General features: G+C 43.7%; 1 long non-coding RNA gene across 9 annotated transcripts in view; it reads right to left on the bottom strand.

Moving 5' to 3' along the window:
- Window positions 1–21,314, bottom strand: part of LOC307181340 — a 1,758,975-nt gene that overhangs the window by 345,319 nt on the left and 1,392,342 nt on the right. Inside the window, exon 13 of one of the 9 annotated variants that reach the window (XR_013826458.1) lies at window positions 664–748. The exons of the other annotated variants lie outside the window; for them this stretch is intronic. This is a non-coding gene — a long non-coding RNA (uncharacterized lncRNA). Of the gene's footprint in view, window positions 1–663; window positions 749–21,314 lie in introns of those variants that run through there. 9 annotated transcript variants of the gene reach the window in all.

Genomic DNA, 21,314 nt, shown 5'->3' with positions numbered 1-21,314 from the left:
AGAAAGCGAGTTGAAGAAAGGAGCTCAGGGGCACTGTAATTCACAAACCTGCAGAGTTATAAATGACAGCTATCGTCCAAAAATAGACTGAAGTAAGGCTGCCAAGAGGACTTGAAAGCGGGGCAGAATTGCAGGAAACCGATTTCAGGAGGTAGACTGGAATTGCATTGAAAGCATAGGAAAAGAGGCAGAACGTCCACAATGATGCACTTGGCCAAAAAGGGCGTATGCGTTTTTTCCTGAATATATTCAGGAAAAAACGCATACACCCTTTTTGGCCAACCAAGCAAGCTGGCAAAGGAAATCTGCACTACAATGAAGTCTCACTTCCCCCCGGTCAAAAGGGCCATCTGAAAAAAGTGTAAAATCCAGAAAGGCAGGACAGGCCATGGAGAACTGGGAGCCTTGTTATGCTGATGGGCGGGATGTAAATTGCCAACAACCACTCGGGAGAAGTGTATGGTGTTTCCTGAAACATCTAAAAAACAAAGCAACAGAACCTAGGGCACTTCCACTTATGGTCCTATAGCTTAGGGAAATTAAAATCAAGAAGACACAGCCACCCCAAAGTTTGGAACGGCTCTGTTTACAAGAACCTCGTTTACAGTACAAGTTCAACATCACAGAAAGTGAAAAATGGATAAAGAACTTGTGGTATTTACTTACAAAGCAATATCACTCAGCAATGAAATCTGTGTCATCAGGCACTTAGCAGCACAATGAGTGGATTCAGGTATGATGATTCTAACTGAAGTAAGTCACACAGAAAAAGAAACATCATAAGATATCAGTAATACACGGAATGTAAACTTGGCTACAAAGGAACTGAATTACAGAACAGAACAGGGACTCAAATTTAGAAAACCAACTTATGCTTGCTTAAGGGTAAAGGTGAGTTGGGGTGCTGCATAAAACCAGAGATTGAAATGAGCACAGATAAAGTTCCTTAAGCCAAATATGGAATAGACAAGAGCTACTCCTTGTTCAACGAAATGGACTCAACACCGCATATTAAACGCCTAAGAATGTACCTGACTAGTAAGTATCTTAAAACCTATGGATTGCTATGTCTCCAAAAGAGAATCAAGCGTGTGTACAGGGGAATAAACGCAGCAGTGATAGGATTGGAGAGGTTCGGTGAGCAAATGAAGACCCTTTGAAGTCATATTGCATGGTACCCATTCCACGGGTCTCAACTCTCCATGTTTAAGGTATTCTTCCTTCAGCTAAAATATGCATGTGGAACCCAGAGTATGATCAACCATGTGAACGGGAGACGTGTTCAAATATGTCTCAGTTTTCCTCCCCTGGTACTCGGGTGCAACATTCCAGACGCTTTACTAACACTCTCCCGACTTGGAGAGTCAGTCCCTTTAACCTCCTGTTTGGCCCAGTTTGCAATTTCTGCGGAAGATGAACAGGAATAGCGAGAACCAATGAGAGGCTAGCTGGAGGTGTCTGGACGGGCAAATTTAACTCTCATTTCCCACCAGGAAGAGGAATTAACCAAAGGCTCAGCATGCCGGGCCGGAACCAGATTAGGGCCTGAAGCCATCCTGCGGTGTTGCGGCCAGCTCAAAAGAAAGCGAGTTGAAGAAAGGAGCCCAGGGGCACTGTAATTCACAAACCTGCAGAGTTATAAATGACAGTTATCGTCCAAAAATACACTGAAGTAAGGCTGCCAAGAGGACTTGAAAGCGGGGCAGAATTGCAGGAAACCGATTTCAGGAGGTAGACTGGAATTGCATTGAAAGCATAGGAAAAGAGGCAGAACGTCCACAATGATGCACTTGGCCAAAAAGTGCGTATGCGTTTTTTCCTGAATATATTCAGGAAAAAACGCATACGCCCTTTTTGGCCAACCAAGCAAGCTTGCAAAGGAAATCTGCACTACAATGAAGTCTCACTTCCCCCCGGTCAAAAGGGCCATCTGAAAAAAGTGTAAAATCCAGAAAGGCAGGACAGGCCATGGAGAACTGGGAGCCTTGTTATGCTGATGGGCGGGATGTAAATTGCCAACAGACACTTGGGAGAAGTGTATGGTGTTTCCTGAAACATCTAAAAAACAAAGCAACAGAGCCTAGGGCACTGCCACTTATGGTCCTATAGCTTAGGGAAATTAAAATCAAAAAGACACAGCCACCCCAAAGTTTGGAACGGCTCTGTTTACAAGAACCTCGTTTACAGTACAAGTTCAACATCGCAGAAAGTGAAAAATGGATAAAGAAGTTGTGGTATTTACTTACAAAGCAATATCACTCAGCAATGAAATCTATGTCATCAGGCCCTTAGCATCACAATGAGTGGATTCAGGTATGATGATTCTAACTGAAATAAGTCACACAGAAAAAGAAACATCATAAGATATCAGTAATACACGGAATGTAAACTTGGCTACACAGGAACTGAATTACAGAACAGAACAGGGTCTCAAATTTAGAAAACCAACTTATGCTTGCTTAAGGGGAAAGGTGAGTTGGGGTGCTGCATAAAACCAGAGATTGAAATGAGCACAGATAAAGTTCCTTAAGTCAAATATGGAATAGACAAGAGCTACTCCTTGCTCAACGAAATGGACTCAACACCGCATATTAAACGCCTAAGAATGTACCTGACTAGTAAGTATCGTAAAACCTATGGATTGCTATGTCTCCAAAAGAGAATCAAGCATGTGAACAGGGGCATAAACGCAGCAGTGATAGGATTGGAGAGGTTCGGTGAGCAAATGAAGACCCTTTGAAGTCATATTGCATGGTACCCATTCCACGGGTTTCAACTACCCAGGTTTAAGGTATTCTTCCTTCAGCTAAAACATGCATGTGGAACCTAGAGTATGATCAACCATGTGATCGGGAGACGTCTTCCAATATGTCTCAGTTTTCGTACCCTGGTACTCGGGTGCAACATTACAGACGCTTTACTAACACTCTCCCGACTTGGAGAGTCAGTCCCTTTAACCTCCTGTTTGGCCCAGTTTGCAATTTCTGCGGAAGATGAACAGGAATAGCGAGAACCAATGAGAGGCTACGTGGAGGTGTCTGGACGGGCAAATTTAACTCTCATTTCCCACCAGGAAGAGGAAATAACCAAAGGCTCAGCGTGCCGTGCCGGAACCAGATTAGGGCCTGAAGCCATCCTGCGGTGTTGCGGCCAGGTCACAAGAAAGCGAGTTGAAGAAAGGAGCTCAGGGGCACTGTAATTCACAAACCTGCAGAGTTATAAATGACAGCTATCGTCCAAAAATAGACTGAAGTAAGGCTGCCAAGAGGACTTGAAAGCGGGGCAGAATTGCAGGAAACCGATTTCAGGAGGTAGACTGGAATTGCATTGAAAGCATAGGAAAAGAGGCAGAACGTCCACAATGATGCACTTGGCCAAAAAGGGCGTATGCGTTTTTTCCTGAATATATTCAGGAAAAAACGCATACGCCCTTTTTGGCCAACCAAGCAAGCTTGCAAAGGAAATCTGCACTACAATGAAGTCTCACTTCCCCCCGGTCTAAAGGGCCATCTGAAAAAAGTGTAAAATCCAGAAAGGCAGGACAGGCCATGGAGAACTGGGAGCCTTGTTATGCTGATGGGCGGGATGTAAATTGCGAACAGACACTCGGGAGAAGTGTATGGTGTTTCCTGAAACATCTAAAAAACAAAGCAACAGAGCCTAGGGCACTGCCACTTATGGTCCTATAGCTTAGGGAAATTAAAATCAAAAAGACACAGCCACCCTAAAGTTTGGGACGCCTCTGTTTACAAGAACCTCGTTTACAGTACAAGTTCAACATCGCAGAAAGTGAAAAATGGATAAAGAAGTTGTGGTATTTACTTACAAAGCAATATCACTCAGCAATGAATTCTATGTCATCAGGCCCTTAGCATCACAATGAGTGGATTCAGGTATGATGATTCTAACTGAAATAAGTCACAAAGAAAAAGAAACATCATAAGATATCAGTAATACACGCAATGGAAACTTGGCTACACAGGAACTGAATTACAGAACAGAACAGGGTCTCAAATTTAGAAAACCAACTTATGCTTGCTTAAGGGTAAAGGTGAGTTGGGGTGCTGCATAAAACCAGAGATTGAAATGAGCACAGATAAAGTTCCTTAAGCCAAATATGGAATAGACAAGAGCTACTCCTTGCTCAACGAAATGGACACAAAACCCCATATTAAACCCCTAAGAATGTACCTGACTAGTAAGTATCTTAAAACCTATGGATTGCTATGTCTCCAAAAGAGAATCGAGCGTGTGTACAGGGGAATAAACACAGCAGTGATAGGATTGGAGAGGTTCGGTGAGCAAATGAAGACCCTTTGAAGTTATATTGCATGGTACCCATTACACGGGTCTCAACTCTCCAGGTTTAAGGTATTCTTCCTTCAGCTAAAACATGCATGTGGAACCCAAGTATGATCAACCATGTGAACGGGAGACGTGTTCAAATATGTCTCAGTTTTCCTCCCCTGGAACTCGGGTGCAACATTCCAGACGCTTTACTAACACTCTCCCGACTTGGAGAGTCAGTCCCTTTAACCTCCTGTTTGGCCCAGTTTGCAATTTCTGTGGAAGATGAACAGGAATAGCGAGAACCAATGAGAGGCTAGCTGGAGGTGTCTGGACGGGCAAATTTAACTCTCATTTCCCACCAGGAAGAGGAATTAACCAAAGGCTCAGCATGCCGGGCCGGAACCAGATTAGGGCCTGAAGCCATCCTGCGGTGTTGCGGCCAGCTCACAAGAAAGCGAGTTGAAGAAAGGAGATCAGGGGCACTGTAATTCACAAACCTGCAGAGTTATAAATGACAGCTATCGTCCAAAAATAGACTGAAGTAAGGCTGCCAAGAGGACTTGAAAGCGGGGCAGAATTGCAGGAAACCGATTTCAGGAGGTAGACTGGAATTGCATTGAAAGCATAGGAAAAGAGGCAGAACGTCCACAATGATGCACTTGGCCAAAAAGGGCGTATGCGTTTTTTCCTGAATATATTCAGGAAAAAACGCATACGCCCTTTTTGGCCAACCAAGCAAGCTTGCAAAGGAAATCTGCACTACAATGAAGTCTCACTTCCCCCCGGTCAAAAGGGCCATCTGAAAAAAGTGTAAAATCCAGAAAGGCAACAGGCCATTGAGAACTGGGAGCCTTGTTATGCTGATGGGCGGGATGTAAATTGCCAACAGACACTTGGGAGAAGTGTATGGTGTTTCCTGAAACATCTAAAAAACAAAGCAACAGAGCCTAGGGCACTTCCACTTATGGTCCTATAGCTTAGGGAAATTAAAATCAAAAAGACACAGCCACCCCAAAGTTTGGAACGGCTCTGTTTACAAGAACCTCGTTTACAGTACAAGTTCAACATCGCAGAAAGTGAAAAATGGATAAAGAAGTTGTGGTATTCACTTACAAAGCAATATCACTCAGCAATGAAATCTATGTCATCAGGCCCTTAGCATCGCAATGAGTGGATTCAGGTATGATGATTCTAACTGAAATAAGTCACACAGAAAAAGAAACATCATAAGATATCACTAATACACGGAATGTAAACTTGCCTACACAGGAACTGAATTACAGAACAGAACAGGGTCTCAAATTTAGAAAACCAACTTATGCTTGCTTAAGGTTAAAGGTGAGTTGGGGTGCTGCATAAAAGCAGAGATTGAAATGAGCACAGATAAAGTTCCTTAAGCCAAATATGGAATAGACAAGAGCTACTCCTTGCTCAACGAAATGGACTCAACACCCCATATTAAACGCCTAAGAATGTTCCTGACTAGTAAGTATCTTAAAACCTATGGATTGCTATGTCTCCAAAAGAGAATCAAGCATGTGTACAGGGGCATAAACGCAGCAGTGATAGGATTGGAGAGGTTCGGTGAGCAAATGAAGACCCTTTGAAGTCATATTGCATGGTACCCATTCCACGGGTTTCAACTACCCAGGTTTAAGGTATTCTTCCTTCAGCTAAAACATGCATGTGGAACCTAGAGTATGATCAACCATGTGATCGGGAGACGTGTTCAAATATGTCTCAGTTTTCGTACCCTGGTACTTGGGTGCAACATTCCAGATGCTTTACTAACACTCTCCCGACTTGGAGAGTCAGTCCCTTTAACCTCCTGTTTGGCCCAGTTTGCAATTTCTGCGGAAGATGAACAGGAATAGCGAGAACCAATGAGAGGCTAGCTGGAGGTGTCTGGACGGGCAAATTTAACTCTCATTTCCCACCAGGAAGAGGAATTAACCAAAGGCTCAGCGTGCCGTGCCGGAACCAGATTAGGGCCTGAAGCCATCCTGCGGTGTTGCGGCCAGGTCACAAGAAAGCGAGTTGAAGAAAGGAGCTCAGGGGCACTGTAATTCACAAACCTGCAGAGTTATAAATGACAGCTATCGTCCAAAAATAGACTGAAGTAAGGCTGCCAAGAGGACTTGAAAGCGGGGCAGAATTGCAGGAAACCGATTTCAGGAGGTAGACTGGAATTGCATTGAAAGCATAGGAAAAGAGGCAGAACGTCCACAATGATGCACTTGGCCAAAAAGGGCGTATGCGTTTTTTTCCTGAATATATTCAGGAAAAAACGCATACGCCCTATTTGGCCAACCAAGCAAGCTTGCAAAGGAAATCTGCACTACAATGAAGTCTCACTTCCCCCCGGTCAAAAGGGCCATCTGAAAAAAGTGTAAAATCCAGAAAGGCAGGACAGGCCATGGAGAACTGGGAGCCTTGTTATGCTGATGGGCGGGATGTAAATTGCCAAAAACCACTCGGGAGAAGTGTATGGTGTTTCCTGAAACATCTAAAAAACAAAGCAACAGAGCCTAGGGCACTTCCACATATGGTCCTATAGCTTAGGGAAATTAAAATCAAAAAGACACAGCCACCCCAAAGTTTGGAACGGCTCTGTTTACAAGAACCTCGTTTACAGTACAAGTTCAACATCGCAGAAAGTGAAAAATGGATAAAGAACTTGTGGTACTTACGTACAATGCAGTATCACTCAGCAATGAAATCTATGTCATCAGGCCCGTAGCAGCATAATGAGTAGATTCAGGTACGATGATTCTAACTGAAATAAGTCACACAGAAAAAGAAACATCATAAGATATCAGTAATACACGGAATGTAAACTTGGCTACACAGGAACTGAATTCCAAAACAGAACAGGGTCTCAAATTTAGAAAACCAACTTATGCTTGCTTAAGGGTAAAGGTGAGTTGGGTTGCTGCATAAAACCAGAGATTGAAATGAGCACAGATAAAGTTCCTTAAGCCAAATATGGAATAGACAAGAGCTACTCCTTGCTCAACGAAATGGACTCAACACCGCATATTAAACGCCTAAGAATGTACCTGACTAGTAAGTATCTTAAAACCTATGGATTGCTATGTCTCCAAAAGACAATCAAGCATGTGTACAGGGGCATAAACGCAGCAGTGATAGGATTGGAGAGGTTCGGTGTGCAAATGAAGACACTTTGAAGTCATATTGCATGGTACCCATTCCACGGGTTTCAACTACCCAGGTTTAAGGTATTCTTCCTTCAGCTAAAACATGCATGTGGAACCTAGAGTATGATCAACCATGTGATCGGGAGACGTGTTCAAATATGTCTCAGTTTTCGTACCCTGGTACTTGGGTGCAACATTCCAGACGCTTTACTAACACTCTCCCGACTTGGAGAGTCAGTCCCTTTAACCTCCTGTTTGGCCCAGTTTGCAATTTCTGCGGAAGATGAACAGGAATAGCGAGAACCAATGAGAGGCTAGCTGGAGGTGTCTGGACGGGCAAATTTAACTCTCATTTCCCACCAGGAAGAGGAATTAACCAAAGGCTCAGCGTGCCGTGCCGGAACCAGATTAGGGCCTGAAGCCATCCTGCGGTGTTGCGGCCAGCTCAAAAGAAAGCGAGTTGAAGAAAGGAGCTCAGGGGCACTGTAATTCACAAACCTGCAGAGTTATAAATGACAGCTATCGTCCAAAAATAGACTGAAGTAAGGCTGCCAAGAGGACTTGAAAGCGGGGCAGAATTGCAGGAAACCGATTTCAGGAGGTAGACTGGAATTGCATTGAAAGCATAGGAAAAGAGGCAGAACGTCCACAATGATGCACTTGGCCAAAAAGGGCGTATGCGTTTTTTCCTGAATATATTCAGGAAAAAACGCATACGCCCTTTTTGGCCAACCAAGCAAGCTTGCAAAGGAAATCTGCACTACAATGAAGTCTCACTTCCCCCCGGTCAAAAGGGCCATCTGAAAAAACTGTAAAATCCAGAAAGGCAGGACAGGCCATGGAGAACTGGGAGCCTTGTTATGCTGATGGGCGGGATGTAAATTGCCAACAACCACTCGGGAGAAGTGTATGGTGTTTCCTGAAACATGTAAAAAACAAAGCAACAGAACCTAGGGCACTTCCACTTATGGTCCTATAGCTTAGGGAAATTAAAATCAAAAAGACACAGCCATCCCAAAGTTTGGAACGGCTCTGTTTACAAGAACCTCGTTTACAGTACAAGTTCAACATCGAAGAAAGTGAAAAATGGATAAAGAACTTGTGGTATTTACTTACAAAGCAATATCACTCAGCAAAGAAATCTGTGTCATCAGGCCCTTAGCAGCACAATGAGTGGATTCAGGTACGATGATTCTAACTGAAATAAGTCACACAGAAAAAGAAACATCATAAGATATCACTAATACACGGAATGTAAACTTGGCTACACAGGAACTGAATTCCAAAACAGAACAGTGTCTCAAATTTAGAAAACCAACTTATGCTTGCTTAAGGGGAAAGGTGAGTTGGGGTGCTGCATAAAACCAGAGATTGAAATGAGCACAGATAAAGTTCCTTAAGCCAAATATGGAATAGACAAGAGCTACTCCTTGCTCAACGAAATGGACTCAACACCCTATATTAAACGCCTAAGAATGTACCTGACTAGTAAGTATCTTAAAACCTATGGATTTCTATGTCTCCAAAAGAGAATCAAGCGTGTGTACAGGGGCATAAACGCAGCAGTGATAGGATTGGAGAGGTTCGGTGAGCAAATGAAGACCCTTTGAAGTCATATTGCATGGTACCCATTCCACGGGTCTCAACTCTCCAGGTTTAAGGTATTCTTCCTTCAGCTAAAACATGCATGTGGAACCCAAGTATGCTCAACCATGTGAACGGGAGACGTGTTCAAATATGTCTCAGTTTTCCTCCCCTGGTACTCGGGTGCAACATTCCAGACGCTTTACTAACACTCTCCCCACTTGGAGAGTCAGCGCCTTTAACCTCTTGTTTGGCCCAGTTTGCAATTTCTGCGGAAGATGAACAGGAATAGCGAGAACCAATGAGAGGCTAGCTGGAGGTGTCTGGACGGGCAAATTTAACTCTCATTTCCCACCAGGAAAAGGAAATAACCAAAGGCTCAGCGTACCGTACCGGAACCAGATTAGGGCCTGAAGATATCCTGCAGTGTTGCGGCCAGGTCACAAGAAAGCGAGTTGAAGAAAGGAGCTCAGGGGCACTGTAATTCACAAACCTGCAGAGTTATAAATGACAGCTATCGTCCAAAAATAGACTGAAGTAAGGCTGCCAAGAGGACTTGAAAGCGGGGCAGAATTGCAGGAAACCGATTTCAGGAGGTAGACTGGAATTGCATTGAAAGCATAGGAAAAGAGGCAGAACGTCCACAATGATGCACTTGGCCAAAAAGGGCGTATGCGTTTTTTCCTGAATATATTCAGGAAAAAACGCATACGTCCTTTTTGGCCAACCAAGCAAGCTTGCAAAGGAAATCTGCACTACAATGAAGTCTCACTTCCCCCCGGTCAAAAGGGCCATCTGAAAAAAGTGTAAAATCCAGAAAGGCAGGACAGGCCATGGAGAACTGGGAGCCTTGTTATGCTGATGGGCGGGATGTAAATTGCCAACAACCACTCGGGAGAAGTGTATGGTGTTTCCTGAAACATCTAAAAAACAAAGCAACAGAACCTAGGGCACTGCCACTTATGGTCCTATAGCTTAGGGAAATTAAAATCAAAAAGACACAGCGACCCCAAAGTTTAGGACGCCTCTGTTTACAAGAACCTCGTTTACAGTACAAGTTCAACATCGCAGAAAGTGAAAAATGGATAAAGAAGTTGTGGTATTTACTTACAAAGCAATATCACTCAGCAATGAAATCTATGTCATCAGGCCCTTAGCATCACAATGAGTGGATTCAGGTATGATGATTCTAACTGAAATAAGTCACACAGAAAAAGAAACATCATAAGATATCAGTAATACACGGAATGTAAACTTGGCTACACAGGAACTGAATTACAGAACAGAACAGGGTCTCAAATTTAGAAAACCAACTTATGCTTGCTTAAGGGTAAAGGTGAGTTGGGGTGCTGCATAAAACCAGAGATTGAAATGAGCACAGATAAAGTTCCTTAAGTCAAATATTGAATAGACAAGAGCTACTCCTTGCTCAACGAAATGGACTCAACACCGCATATTAAACGCCTAAGAATGTACCTGACTAGTAAGTATCTTAAAACCTATGGATTGCTATGTCTCCGAAAGAGAATCAAGCATGTGTACAGGGGCATAAACGCAGCAGTGATAGGATTGGAGAGGTTTGGTGAGCAAATGAAGACCCTTTGAAGTCATATTGCATGGTACCCATTCCACGGGTCTCAACTCTCCAGGTTTAAGGTATTCTTCCTTCAGCTAAAACATGCATGTGGAACCCAAGTATGATCAACCATGTGAACCGGAGAAGTGTTCAAATATGTCTCAGTTTTCCTCCCCTGGTACTCGGGTGCAACATTCCAGACGCTTTACTAACACTCTCCCCACTTGGAGAGTCAGCGCCTTTAACCTCCTGTTTGGCCCAGTTTGCAATTTCTTGGAAGATGAACAGGAATAGCGAGAACCAATGAGAGACTAGCTGGAGGTGTCTGGACGGGCAAATTTAACTCTCATTTCCCTCCAGGAAGAGGAAATAACCAAAGGCTCAGCGTGCCGTGCCGGAAACAGATTAGGGCCTGAAGCCATCCTGCGGTGTTGCGGCCAGCTCACAAGAAAGCGAGTTGAAGAAAGGAGCTCAGGGGCACTGTAATTCACAAACCTGCAGAGTTATAAATGACAGCTATCGTCCAAAAATAGACTGAAGTAAGGCTGCCCAGAGGACTTGAAAGCGGGGCAGAATTGCAGGAAACCGATTTCAGGAGGTAGACTGGAATTGAATTGAAAGCATAGGAAAAGAGGCAGAACGTCCACAATGATGCACTTGGCCAAAAAGGGCGTATAGGTTTTTTCCTGAATATATTCAGGAAAAAACGCATACGCCCTTTTTGGCCAACCAAGCAAGCTTGCAAAGGAAATCTGCACTACAATGAAGTCTCACTTCCCCCCGGTCAAAAGGGCCATCTGAAAAAAGTGTAAAATCCAGAAAGGCAGGACAGGCCATGGAGAACTGGGAGCCTTGTTATGCTGATGGGCGGGATGTAAATTGCCAACAACCACTCGGGAGAAGTGTATGGTGTTTCCTGAAACATCTAAAAAACAAAGCAACAGAACCTAGGGCACTTCCACTTATGGTCCTATAGCTTAGGGAAATTAAAATCAAAAAGACACAGCCACCCCAAAGTTTGGAACAGCTCTGTTTACAAGAACCTCGTTTACAGTACAAGTTCAACATCGCAGAATGTGAAAAATGGAGAAAGAAGTTGTGGTGTTTACTTACAAAGCAGTATCACTCAGCAATGAAATCTGTGTCATCAGGCCCTTAGCAGCACAATGAGTGGATTCAGGTATGATGATTCTAACTGAAGTAAGTCACACAGAAAAAGAAACATCATAAGATATCAGTAATACACGGAATGTAAACTTGGCTACACAGGAACTGAATTACAGAACAGAACAGGGACTCAAATTTAGAAAAACAACTTATGCTTGCTTAAGGGTAAAGGTGAGTTGGGGTGCTGCATAAAACCAGAGATTGAAATGAGCACAGATAAAGTTCCTTAAGCCAAATATGGAATAGACAAGAGCTACTCCTTGCTCAACGAAATGGACTCAACACTGCATATTAAACGCCTAAGAATGTACCTGACTTGTAAGTATCTTAAAACCTATGGATTGCTATGTCTCCAAAAGAGAATCAAGCATGTGTACAGGGGCATAAACGCAGCAGTGATAGGATTGGAGAGGTTCGGTGAGCAAATGAAGACCCTTTGAAATCATATTGCATGGTACCCATTCCACGGGTTTCAACTACCCAGGTTTAAGGTATTCTTCCTTCAGCTAAAACATGCATGTGGAACCTAGAGTATGATCAACCATGTGATCGGGAGACGTGTTCAAATATGTCTCAGTTTTCGTACCCTGGTACTCGGGTGCAACATTCCAGACGCTTTACTAACACTCTCCCGACTTGGAGAGTCAGTCCCTTTAACCTCCTGTTTGGCCCAGTTTGCAATTTCTGCGGAAGATGAACAGGAATAGCGAGAACCAATGGAGACTAGCTGGAGGTGTCTGGACGGGCAAATTTAACTCTCATTTCCTAACAGGAAGAGGAATTAACCAAAGGCTCAGCGTGCCATGCCAGAATCAGATTAGGGCCTGAAGCCATCCTGTGGTGTTGCGGCCAGCTCAAAAGAAAGCGAGTTGAAGAAAGGAGCTCAGGGGCACTGTAATTCACAAACCTGCAGAGTTATAAATGACAGCTATCGTCCAAAAATAGACTGAAGTAAGGCTGCCAAGAGGACTTGAAAGCGGGGCAGAATTGCAGGAAACCGATTTCAGGAGGTAGACTGGAATTGCATTGAAAGCATAGGAAAAGAGGCAGAACGTCCACAATGATGCACTTGGCCAAAAAGGGCGTATGCGTTTTTTCCTGAATATATTCAGGAAAAAACGCGTACGCCCTTTTTGGCCAACCAAGCAAGCTTGCAAAGGAAATCTGCACTACAATGAAGTCTCACTTCCCCCCGGTCAAAAGGGCCATCTGAAAAAAGTGTAAAATCCAGAAAGGCAGGACAGGCCATGGAGAACTGGGAGCCTTGTTATGCTGATGGGCGGGATGTAAATTGCCAACAGACACTCGGGAGAAGTGTATGGTGTTTCCTGAAACATCTAAAAAACAAAGCAACAGAGCCTAGGGCACTGCCACTTATGGTCCTATAGCTTAGGGAAATTAAAATCAAAAAGACACAGCCACCCCAAAGTTTGGGACGCCTCTGTTTACAAGAACCTCGTTTACAGTACAAGTTCAACATCGCAGAAAGTGAAAAATGGAGAAAGAAGTTGTGGTATTTACTTACAAAGCAATATCACTCAGCAATGAAATCTGTGTCATCAGGCCCTTAGCAGCACAATGAGTGGATTCAGGTATGATGATTCTAACTGAAATAAGTCACACAGAAAAAGAAACATCATAAGATATCAGTAATACACGGAATGTAAACTTGGCTACACAGGAACTGAATTACAGAACAGAACAGGGTCTCAAATTTAGAAAACCAACATATTCTTGCTTAAGGGTAAAGGTGAGTTGGGGTGCTGCATAAAACCAGAGATTGAAATGAGCACAGATAAAGTTCCTTTAGCCAAATATGGAATAGACAAGAGCTACTCCTTGCTCAACGAAATGGACTCAACACCGCATATTAAACGCCTAAGAATGTACCTGACTAGTAAGTATCTTAAAACCTATGGATTGCTATGTCTCCGAAAGAGAATAAAGCATGTGTACAGGGGCATAAACGCAGCAGTGATAGGATTGGAGAGGTTCGGTGAGCAAATGAAGACCCTTTGAAGTCATATTGCATGGTACCCATTCCACGGGTTTCAACTACCCAGGTTTAAGATATTCTTCCTTCAGCTAAAACATGCATGTGGAACCTAGAGTATGATCAACCATGTGATCGGGAGACGTGTTCAAATATGTCTCAGTTTTCCTCCCCTGGTACTCGGGTGCAACATTCCAGACGCTTTACTAACACTCTCCCCACTTGGAGAGTCAGCGCCTTTAACCTCCTGTTGGCCCAGTTTGCAATTTCTGCGGAAGATGAACAGGAATAGCAAGAACCAATGAGAGGCTAGCTGGAGGTGTCTGGACGGGCAAATTTAACTCTCATTTCCCACCAGGAAGAGGAATTAACCAAAGGCTCAGCATGCCGGGCCGGAACCAGATTAGGGCCTGAAGCCATCCTGCGGTGTTGCAGCCAGGTCACAAGAAAGCGAGTTGAAGAAAGGAGCTCAGGGGCACTGTAATTCACAAACCTGCAGAGTTATAAATGACAGCTATCGTCCAAAAATAGACTGAAGTAAGGCTGCCAAGAGGACTTGAAAGCGGGGCAGAATTGCAGGAAACCGATTTCAGGAGGTAGACTGGAATTGCATTGAAAGCATAGGAAAAGAGGCAGAACGTCCACAATGATGCACTTGGCTAAAAAGGGCGTATGCGTTTTTTCCTGAATATATTCAGGAAAAAACGCATACGCCCTTTTTGGCCAACCAAGCAAGCTTGCAAAGGAAATCTGCACTACAATGAAGTCTCACTTCCCCCCGGTCAAAAGGGACATCTGAATAAAGTGTAAAATCCAGAAAGGCAGGACAGGCCATTGAGAACTGGGAGCCTTGTTATGCTGATGGGCGGGATGTAAATTGCCAACAGACACTCGGGAGAAGTGTATGGTGTTTCCTGAAACATCTAAAAAACAAAGCAACATAGCCTAGGGCACTGCCACTTATGGTCCTATAGCTTAGGGAAATTAAAATCAAAAAGACACAGCCACCCCAAAGTTTGGGACGCCTCTGTTTACAAGAACCTCGTTTACAGTACAAGTTCAACATCGCAGAAAGTGAAAAATGGATAAAGAAGTTGTGGTATTTACTTACAAAGCAATATCACTCAGCAATGAAATCTATGTCATCAGGCCCTTAGCATCACAATGAGTGGATTCAGGTATGATGATTCTAACAGAAATACGTCACACAGAAAAAGAAACATCATAAGATATCAGTAATACACGGAATGTAAACTTGGCTACACAGGAACTGAATTACAGAACAGAACAGGGTCTCAAATTTAGAAAACCAACTTATGCTTGCTTAAGGGTAAAGGTGAGTTGGGGTGCTGCATAAAACCAGAGATTGAAATGAGCACAGATAAAGTTCCTTAAGTCAAATATGGAATAGACAAGAGCTACTCCTTGCTCAACGAAATGGACTCAACACCGCATATTAAACGCCTAAGAATGTACCTGACTAGTAAGTATCTTAAAACCTATGGATTGCTATGTCTCCGAAAGAGAATCAAGCATGTGTACAGGGGCATAAACGCAGCAGTGATAGGATTGGAGAGGTTCGGTGAGCAAATGAAGACCCTTTGAAGTCATATTGCATGGTACCCATTACACGGGTCTCAACTCTCCAGGTTTAAGGTATTCTTCCTTCAGCTAAAACATGCATGTGGAACCCAAGTATGATCAACCATGTGAACGGGAGACGTGTTCAAATATGTCTCAGTTTTCCTCCCCTGGTACTCGGGTGCAACATTCCAGACGCTTTACTAACACTCTCCCCACTTGGAGAGTCAGCGCCTTTAACCTCCTGTTTGGCCCAGTTTGCAATTTCTGCGGAAGATGAACAGGAATAGCGAGAACCAATGAGAGGCTAGCTGGAGGTGTCTGGGCGGGCAAATTTAACTCTCAATTCCCACCAGGAAGAGGAAATAAGCAAAGGCTCAGCATGCCGTACCGGAACCAGATTAGGGCCTGAAGCCATCCTGCGGTGTTGCGGCCAGCTCAAAAGAAAGCGAGTTGAAGAAAGGAGCTCAGGGGCACTGTAATTCACAAACCTGCAGAGTTATAAATGACAGCTATTGTCCAAAAATATACTGAAGTAAGGCTGCCAAGAGGACTTGAAAGCGGGGCAGAATTGCAGGAAACCGATTTCAGGAGGTAGACTGGAATTGCATTGAAAGCATAGGAAAAGAGGCAGAACGTCCACAATGATGCACTTGGCCAAAAAGGGCGTATGCGTTTTTTCCTGAATATATTCAGGAAAAAACGCATACGTCCTTTTTGGCCAACCAAGCAAGCTTGCAAAGGAAATCTGCACTACAATGAAGTCTCACTTCCCCCCGGTCAAAAGGGCCATCTGAAAAAAGTGTAAAATCCAGAAAGGCAGGACAGGCCATGGCGAACTGGGAGCCTTGTTATGCTGATGGGTGGGATGTAAATTGCCAACAACCACTCGGGAGAAGTGTATGGTGTTTCCTGAAACATCTAAAAAACAAAGCAACAGAACCTAGGGCACTGCCACTTATGGTCCTATAGCTTAGGGAAATTAAAATCAAAAAGACACAGCGACCCCAAAGTTTAGGACGCCTCTGTTTACAAGAACCTCTTTTACAGTACAAGTTCAACATCGCAGAAAGTGAAAAATGGATAAAGAAGTTGTGGTATTTACTTACAAAGCAATATCACTCAGCAATGAAATCTATGTCATCAGGCCCTTAGCATCACAATGAGTGGATTCAGGTATGATGATTCTAACTGAAATAAGTCACACAGAAAATGAAACATCATAAGATATCAGTAATACACGGAATGTAAACTTGGCTACACAGGAACTGAATTACAGAACAGAACAGGGTCTCAAATTTAGAAAACCAACTTATGCTTGCTTAAGGGTAAAGGTGAGTTGGGGTGCTGCATAAAACCAGAGATTGAAATGAGCACAGATAAAGTTCCTTAAGTCAAATGTGGAATAGACAAGAGCTACTCCTTGCTCAACGAAATGGACTCAACACCGCATATTAAACGCCTAAGAATGTACCTGACTAGTAAGTATCTTAAAACCTATGGATTGCTATGTCTCCGAAAGAGAATCAAGCATGTGTACAGGGGCATAAACGCAGCAGTGATAGGATTGGAGAGGTTCGGTGAGCAAATGAAGACCCTTTGAAGTCATATTGCATGGTACCCATTCCACGGGTTTCAACTACCCAGGTTTTAGGTATTCTTCCTTCAGCTAAAACATGCATGTGGAACCCAAGTATGATCAACCATGTGAACGGGAGACGTGTTCAAATATGTCTCAGTTTTCCTCCCCTGGTACTCGGGTGCAACATTCCAGACGCTTTACTAACACTCTCCCCACTTGGAGAGTCAGCGCCTTTAACCTCTTGTTTGGCCCAGTTTGCAATTTCTGCGGAAGATGAACAGGAATAGCGAGAACCAATGAGAGGCTAGCTGGAGGTGTCTGGACGGGCAAATTTAACTCTCATTTCCCACCAGGAAGAGGAAATAACCAAAGGCTCAGTGTGCCGTACCGGAACCAGATTAGGGCCTGAAGCCATCCTGCGGTGTTGCGGCCAGCTCAAAAGAAAGCGAGTTGAAGAAAGGAGCTCAGGGGCACTGTAATTCACAAACCTGCAGAGTTATAAATGACAGCTATCGTCCAAAAATAGACTGAAGTAAGCCTGCCAAGAGGACTTGAAAGCGGGGCAGAATTGCAGGAAACCGATTTCAGGAGGTAGACTGGAATTGCATTGAAAGCATAGGAAAAGAGGCAGAACGTCCACAATGATGCACTTGGCCAAAAAGGGCGTATGCGTTTTTTCCTGAATATATTCAGGAAAAAACGCATACACCCTTTTTGGCCAACCAAGCAAGCTTGCAAAGGAAATCTGCACTACAATGAAGTCTCACTTCCCCCCGGTCAAAAGGGCCATCTGAAAAAAGTGTAAAATCCAGAAAGGCAGGACAGGCCATGGAGAACTGGGAGCCTTGTTATGCTGATGGGCGGGATGTAAATTGCCAACAACCACTCGGGAGAAGTGTATGGTGTTTCCTGAAACATCTAAAAAACAAAGCAACAGAACCTAGGGCACTTCCACTTATGGTCCTATAGCTTAGGGAAATTAAAATCAAGAAGACACAGCCACCCCAAAGTTTGGAACGGCTCTGTTTACAAGAACCTCGTTTACAGTACAAGTTCAACATCACAGAAAGTGAAAAATGGATAAAGAACTTGTGGTATTTACTTACAAAGCAATATCACTCAGCAATGAAATCTGTGTCATCAGGCAATTAGCAGCACAATGAGTGGATTCAGGTATGATGATTCTAACTGAAGTAAGTCACACAGAAAAAGAAACATCATAAGATATCAGTAATACACGGAATGTAAACTTGGCTACAAAGGAACTGAATTACAGAACAGAACAGGGACTCAAATTTAGAAAACCAACTTATGCTTGCTTAAGGGTAAAGGTGAGTTGGGGTGCTGCATAAAACCAGAGATTGAAATGAGCACAGATAAAGTTCCTTAAGCCAAATATGGAATAGACAAGAGCTACTCCTTGCTCAACGAAATGGACTCAACACTGCATATTAAACGCCTAAGAATGTACCTGACTTGTAAGTATCTTAAAACCTATGGATTGCTATGTCTCCAAAAGAGAATCAAGCATGTTTACAGGGGCATAAACGCAGCAGTGATAGGATTGGAGAGGTTCGGTGAGCAAATGAAGACCCTTTGAAATCATATTGCATGGTACCCATTCCACGGGTTTCAACTACCCAGGTTTAAGGTATTCTTCCTTCAGCTAAAACATGCATGTGGAACCTAGAGTATGATCAACCATGTGATCGGGAGACGTGTTCAAATATGTCTCAGTTTTCGTACCCTGGTACTCGGGTGCAACATTCCAGACGCTTTACTAACACTCTCCCGACTTGGAGAGTCAGTCCCTTTAACCTCCTGTTTGGCCCAGTTTGCAATTTCTGCGGAAGATGAACAGGAATAGCGAGAACCAATGGAGACTAGCTGGAGGTGTCTGGACGGGCAAATTTAACTCTCATTTCCTAACAGGAAGAGGAATTAACCAAAGGCTCAGCGTGCCATGCCAGAATCAGATTAGGGCCTGAAGCCATCCTGTGGTGTTGCGGCCAGCTCAAAAGAAAGCGAGTTGAAGAAAGGAGCTCAGGGGCACTGTAATTCACAAACCTGCAGAGTTATAAATGACAGCTATCGTCCAAAAATAGACTGAAGTAAGGCTGCCAAGAGGACTTGAAAGCGGGGCAGAATTGCAGGAAACCGATTTCAGGAGGTAGACTGGAATTGCATTGAAAGCATAGGAAAAGAGGCAGAACGTCCACAATGATGCACTTGGCCAAAAAGGGCGTATGCGTTTTTTCCTGAATATATTCAGGAAAAAACGCATACGCCCTTTTTGGCCAACCAAGCAAGCTTGCAAAGGAAATCTGCACTACAATGAAGTCTCACTTCCCCCCCGGTCAAAAGGGCCATCTGAAAAAAGTGTAAAATCCAGAAAGGCAGGACAGGCCATGGAGAACTGGGAGCCTTGTTATGCTGATGGGCGGGATGTAAATTGCCAACAGACACTCGGGAGAAGTGTATGGTGTTTCCTGAAACATCTAAAAAACAAAGCAACAGAGCCTAGGGCACTGCCACTTATGGTCCTATAGCTTAGGGAAATTAAAATCAAAAAGACACAGCCACCCCAAAGTTTGGGACGCCTCTGTTTACAAGAACCTCGTTTACAGTACAAGTTCAACATCGCAGAAAGTGAAAAATGGAGAAAGAAGTTGTGGTATTTACTTACAAAGCAATATCACTCAGCAATGAAATCTGTGTCATCAGGCCCTTAGCAGCACAATGAGTGGATTCAGGTATGATGATTCTAACTGAAATAAGTCACACAGAAAAAGAAACATCATAAGATATCAGTAATACACGGAATGTAAACTTGGCTACACAGGAACTGAATTACAGAACAGAACAGGGTCTCAAATTTAGAAAACCAACTTATTCTTGCTTAAGGGTAAAGGTGAGTTGGGGTGCTGCATAAAACCAGAGATTGAAATGAGCACAGATAAAGTTCCTTTAGCCAAATATGGAATAGACAAGAGCTACTCCTTGCTCAACGAAATGGACTCAACACCCCATATTAAACGCCTAAGAATGTACCTGACTAGTAAGTATCTTAAAACCTATGGATTGCTATGTCTCCGAAAGAGAATAAAGCATGTGTACAGGGGCATAAACGCAGCAGTGATAGGATTGGAGAGGTTCGGTGAGCAAATGAAGATCCTTTGAAGTCATATTGCATGGTACCCATTCCACGGGTTTCAACTACCCAGGTTTAAGATATTCTTCCTTCAGCTAAAACATGCATGTGGAACCTAGAGTATGATCAACCATGTGATCGGGAGACGTGTTCAAATATGTCTCAGTTTTCCTCCCCTGGTACTCGGGTGCAACATTCCAGACGCTTTACTAACACTCTCCCCACTTGGAGAGTCAGCGCCTTTAACCTCCTGTTGGCCCAGTTTGCAATTTCTGCGGAAGATGAACAGGAATAGCAAGAACCAATGAGAGGCTAGCTGGAGGTGTCTGGACGGGCAAATTTAACTCTCATTTCCCACCAGGAAGAGGAATTAACCAAAGGCTCAGCATGCCGGGCCGGAACCAGATTAGGGCCTGAAGCCATCCTGCGGTGTTGCAGCCAGGTCACAAGAAAGCGAGTTGAAGAAAGGAGCTCAGGGGCACTGTAATTCACAAACCTGCAGAGTTATAAATGACAGCTATCGTCCAAAAATAGACTGAAGTAAGGCTGCCAAGAGGACTTGAAAGCGGGGCAGAATTGCAGGAAACCGATTTCAGGAGGTAGACTGGAATTGCATTGAAAGCATAGGAAAAGAGGCAGAACGTCCACAATGATGCACTTGGCCAAAAAGGGCGTATGCGTTTTTTCCTGAATATATTCAGGAAAAAACGCATACGCCCTTTTTGGCCAACCAAGCAAGCTTGCAAAGGAAATCTGCACTACAATGAAGTCTCACTTCCCCCCGGTCAAAAGGGACATCTGAATAAAGTGTAAAATCCAGAAAGGCAGGACAGGCCATTGAGAACTGGGAGCCTTGTTATGCTGATGGGCGGGATGTAAATTGCCAACAGACACTCGGGAGAAGTGTATGGTGTTTCCTGAAACATCTAAAAAACAAAGCAACAGAGCCTAGGGCACTGCCACTTATGGTCCTATAGCTTAGGGAAATTAAAATCAAAAAGACACAGCCACCCCAAAGTTTGGGACGCCTCTGTTTACAAGAACCTCGTTTACAGTACAAGTTCAACATCGCAGAAAGTGAAAAATGGATAAAGAAGTTGTGGTATTTACTTACAAAGCAATATCACTCAGCAATGAAATCTATGTCATCAGGCCCTTAGCATCACAATGAGTGGATTCAGGTATGATGATTCTAACAGAAATAAGTCACACAGAAAAAGAAACATCATAAG

The sequence above is a fragment of the Stenella coeruleoalba genome, assembly GCF_951394435.1.
Source record: "Stenella coeruleoalba genome assembly, contig: scaffold_40, whole genome shotgun sequence".
Lineage (NCBI taxonomy): Eukaryota > Metazoa > Chordata > Mammalia > Artiodactyla > Delphinidae > Stenella > Stenella coeruleoalba.
Note: the sequence above shows the minus strand (reverse complement) of the source record. Positions and strands in the feature narration are given on the sequence as shown.